Genomic DNA, 4,594 nt, shown 5'->3' with positions numbered 1-4,594 from the left:
TGGATGATGTGGTCCTTCTTTTCTGTGAATTTCAGCCTTTAAGACACAGGGTTCATCTGAGACCTGGGGCTTCTTATTTCTCCACCTCCTCACCCACCCTGTGTGCCTATATATTAGGCCATTTCCTAGTTGCCTGGCAACTCAATTTTCTCCTTTTTTCCTAAGTGAGTAAAATGGTGTTTAGGCTGAGGATGAAAGCATGATTAATCACTCTAACAAACTGTCTAGGAAGAGGCCCGTTTCGATTGGATGACAATGCTTTAGTTCTAATGGTTGGAATGCCAGGGGTTAGCCCTAATAATAAAATCAAAAGAAACCAGGGGCATTTTGTAATCTATCAGCAGCACAGGTTAAAGAATCCCATTATTCTCTTTTCTAACCATCTGATTCTCAATTTTTAAGATTCCCCTGAAATCCATCATGTTTCTTCTGATTCTCTACTGTTGTCTTTGTTACCTAGAGTTTATAACACTAAGTTACAAATAGGTGCATTGAATTAAAAAGATAATAATGCAGAATTTCAGAAGATTCGTCACTCCTCTCAAGCCCATCCGTATTTGTTCATTTACATTTGTATTACAGAGAGAAGGAAAAAAATGGGAAATGTCACATCTCCTGAGAAATAACAATGTTAACATTCACTCAGCGTGCCCTCTACACTGTAGAATGAATGCAGTTTCCACTAACTGCCATGCCTCAATGCTATGGAATCATGGGTGTTGTAGTTTGACAATGGTTTTAGCCTTCTCTGCCAAGGTGTGATGGTGCCTCATCAAAGCTCCCATCATTCCACAACATTGAGCCATGGAATTTGAAGTAGCGTCAAACTGCGTTAATTCTACAGTGTAAATAAACCTTTAGACACATGGGAAGAAACATGTAAATGAAATGTAAAATATAATAAGCACACTATAATACAGAGCTTGAAAATATAATTTTTTGACAGCAATAACCAGAGTCTCCACTAGCCACATTAAATATTTAAGGGGCTTTAAAAAGTTATGTTGCCAAGTTCTTTCTAGTGGTGAGATTCATAAAAACCAACACAGCTCCCTTGTGAGTTGTCATAAAGAGGCTGAATCTGCACTATATAGCTAGCACTAGGTTGAGAATTTATTTATTATATCAGTTTTTGAAGTTTTTGTTTTGTTTTGGACTATTGCCTTCACAATCTCACAAGTGTCCATGTTGGCTGAGAAATTTGGGGAACTTTTGTTGTTTACAGTTCAAAAAAAGTATCCTGCCCCTTCCTTAAGTTGTAAAGGCCCATTATGCTTGAGGGGTGAGAGGCTTGGTTCATCAGAGAATTAAATGCTGTGGCACTAAGGTGAGCAAAATGAAGGCCTTGTATGTGTCGATGGGGTGACTGATGGGAGTCGCTGTCCAAGAACCTGTGGGAGGCTGCCTTTGTCCATTCCTCTTCTGGCAAACAGATGATTGCACGAAGGACACAGTCTCTCTAAGGTTTCGCTCTGCAGCAATTCCTTTGCTTTTCCCTAAGTTTGACTAAGATAAGATATGGCAAGGTCTAGTTAATGGCTAACCCAGCAGGAATTTCCCTGGAGATAAAGGGAAGCCAAAGAAAAACTGAAAAAGAAGATTATTTCTCTTGATGTGCCGCTGTAAACCACTTAACACCTGACTGCTTATTTGCCCAAATTGCACTGCTTGATACCAAGATGACGGAGTTGTTTCACCAGAAACTACATTCACATTGACCAATGTGGAATGTGATATGATGTCACCTACTTGCTATGGGCTAAAACAGTTGCTCTTTAAAGCTATTTTCCAGATGGGTTTTACTACAACGCCCATCATTGTCAATCACTGGGGGTGGTAAAAATTATAACCAAACATACCTGGAAGGAACCAGGTTAGGGAAGGCTACTTGGAAACTCACCAAACAGTCTTCTGGAAGAGTTTATAAGCCACATGGATTTAACTGAATTGCTGGGTGAAATAAGTTAGCCCAACACTGCTTCACTTTTGAAGCCGCCAATGGCACTCCAGAAAAATGGAGTCTACTGCCTTCAAGAGATATTGGAATATCCATCATCTCCCCACATACACTGGCTGAGAATAGACACTATAGTCAAACACTCTTTGAAAGTACATGACTGAGAAATGGTGCTTCAATACAAAGAGTAGGTGATCCATGACACCCTTGATGTTTCATTACCTTTTTGCTCATTTTACACATTGAGAGAACGCAGGCCTAATCTATACATGCAGTGGATTGAAGTGACAAAATAAACTAACATCACTTCAACCAGCAGGTGGGGATACTCTTTTTGAAGTCATTCACCCATGAGAGAAAAACCAATGCAGGTACAAGGTTGGGTATCCTTTGTGTGAAATGCTTGGGAACAGAAGTGTTTTGTATTTTTTAGTTTTTTCAGGTTTTGGGATGTTTGTATATATATATTATGAGATGTCTTGGAGGTGACACCCAAGTCTAAACATATTTATTTATGTTTCATATACACCTTATAGATAAGGTCATTTCATATACAACATTTTTCATAAGTTTGTGCATGAAACAGAGATTGTGCACACGGAACCATCAGAAGGCAAATGCGTCAGTATCTCAACCACCCATGTAGATGATTTTTGAGTATTTCAAATTCTATATAAGGGATGTTCAACCTGCTCTTACAAACCAACCAAATGAGAATTCAGAATTGTTATTTTTGGAACTAAAACTCTCAATCCCTCAGTCAACACAAATACTGTACAGTACATGCTGTCTTGGGGTTAGGGGAGTTGTAATCCCCAAAAATATAGAACTTTTGAGAAGAAAGATGCATTAATGTTCACTATATGAGATGGTTGGTATATGTAGGCAAAACTTTGAAAACATTGTGACTGTAGTCTACAATGGCACATTAGCTGGGTCAGCAATATTTCTGAGATTTGATGTCCAAAATCTGCAATGGCAGATACGAGTGGATCCTCACAGAGGTGGAGCAGAGAAAATTTCAGAAACAGATTGAATTGTTTTTGGATCGGTTCATTGTGGAAATGAACGTAAAAGCAATGCAGGTAAATTGACCCAGAATTTGGGTAAAACACAGCTGAACCGGTAATACATCAACACAGAACTGGGAGCAGGAGCATATTTTAACAGGCAACACAAATTGTTCAATAGCTAAAGGCAGTTACAATCATTCCCACTATAAGCTAGAATCACATAACATTCATGATATGTGGGCAATTTTTCAAAGCTGTGCATTTTCCCTTTTTTTTTTTTGCCATCCTAATTTGTTGTTGGCCCTTGAGAAAGGCTCACTGGGGAGTCTCTGGGGAGAGTCCTCCTTCCACCACACTGCTTCATCCATGGTTTGAACAATATAAAGACCCAGAAGTAGACAGACTGGTACTCTATTACCCACCATACTCAAAATACCAATGTTTCTCCCCAGTCCTCTCCCCTTGCTCCTGACTTCAATGTACCAGTCCTGTGCACATATTTATGTGCAAAGCATTAGAGCCCTGGCACCTGCTGGGAATGGGTGAAGACAGATGTCCGGACTTTAAAACTGTTCCCCTACGAAAATCAAATACTTTCCTCCTCCAGTGCTAAGATTTGCCTGGAGACCCAACACTGCAAATTCCGCAACTTTGGCTGATGCCCTGAGATCTGGCAACCCTAAATTTTCCATTCTCTAAAGAAGACTACAGTAATTTCTTCTGTCAAGCTCCACACAGGATGGCTAAGACAATAGGAACCACAGAAGGGAAGCATTTACTTCTTCCGGGTGCTGATGAAGGATGTTCCCAGGAACAACTTACCTCCTGTAACTGTATTCCTCCTGTTCAGGATTCCAGCCAGCCATTCCCTCAAAGCAAAAGATTCCATTATTTTACCCTATTTTTCTCCCCCATTATCACTACTCGTACATTGTGCAACATCCCTGCTTCTGACGCAATGAGTCAGATAAATGAATGGAAAAGAAGATGGCAAAGAGAAGCTCTGGTCAATTATTAGGGCTGAATGAGTTTGCGTTACAGAAAGAAATCAGATTGCTGCATCAAAGTAATTCAAATTCCCTGCTCTCAAAACCTTATCACCGAAATCCTGCTCCATTTCCTCTTAGCCTCTTGAGAGTTCATCTCACATGACCCACATGTTCAAATACTTCTTTGTAGTTATATAGTTCTTTTGATATTTGCATGTTAAAATGAAAGCTGAGATCTGTGCACTGTCACAACTGTGCAAAGAATATATAAAACTTTCCACTCCTGGGTTTCAGTCCAGAACTGGGATACTTCATTTTCTCTTTCTGCAGAACTTCCACACAATATTGTCATGTAATATTTTCTCTGTGGATCTTGGGTGCTTCAGATGGAGGACTCTTACAACTATTTTTAGAGATGTTGCCATGTTAATACTAACACAAATGTTTTCAGTCCCTGCCTCTATCCCCACCTTCTGCCACCTGAGACAACTGGTTGAAAACTGGAGCGAGCTTTATGGGTTGTGTACAAAAGGGAGAATGTCAGCAACTGTTGCTAATCATAGAATACTTGCTGAAATTCCCTTTCTATACAACCTTAAAAGGGACAAGAGCTCATTTTCACTCTAGCAACTCTA

This window comes from Anolis carolinensis, chromosome 5 (genome assembly GCF_035594765.1).
Source record: "Anolis carolinensis isolate JA03-04 chromosome 5, rAnoCar3.1.pri, whole genome shotgun sequence".
Taxonomy (NCBI): Eukaryota; Metazoa; Chordata; class Lepidosauria; order Squamata; family Dactyloidae; genus Anolis; species Anolis carolinensis.
This window is presented reverse-complemented; position numbering follows the sequence as displayed.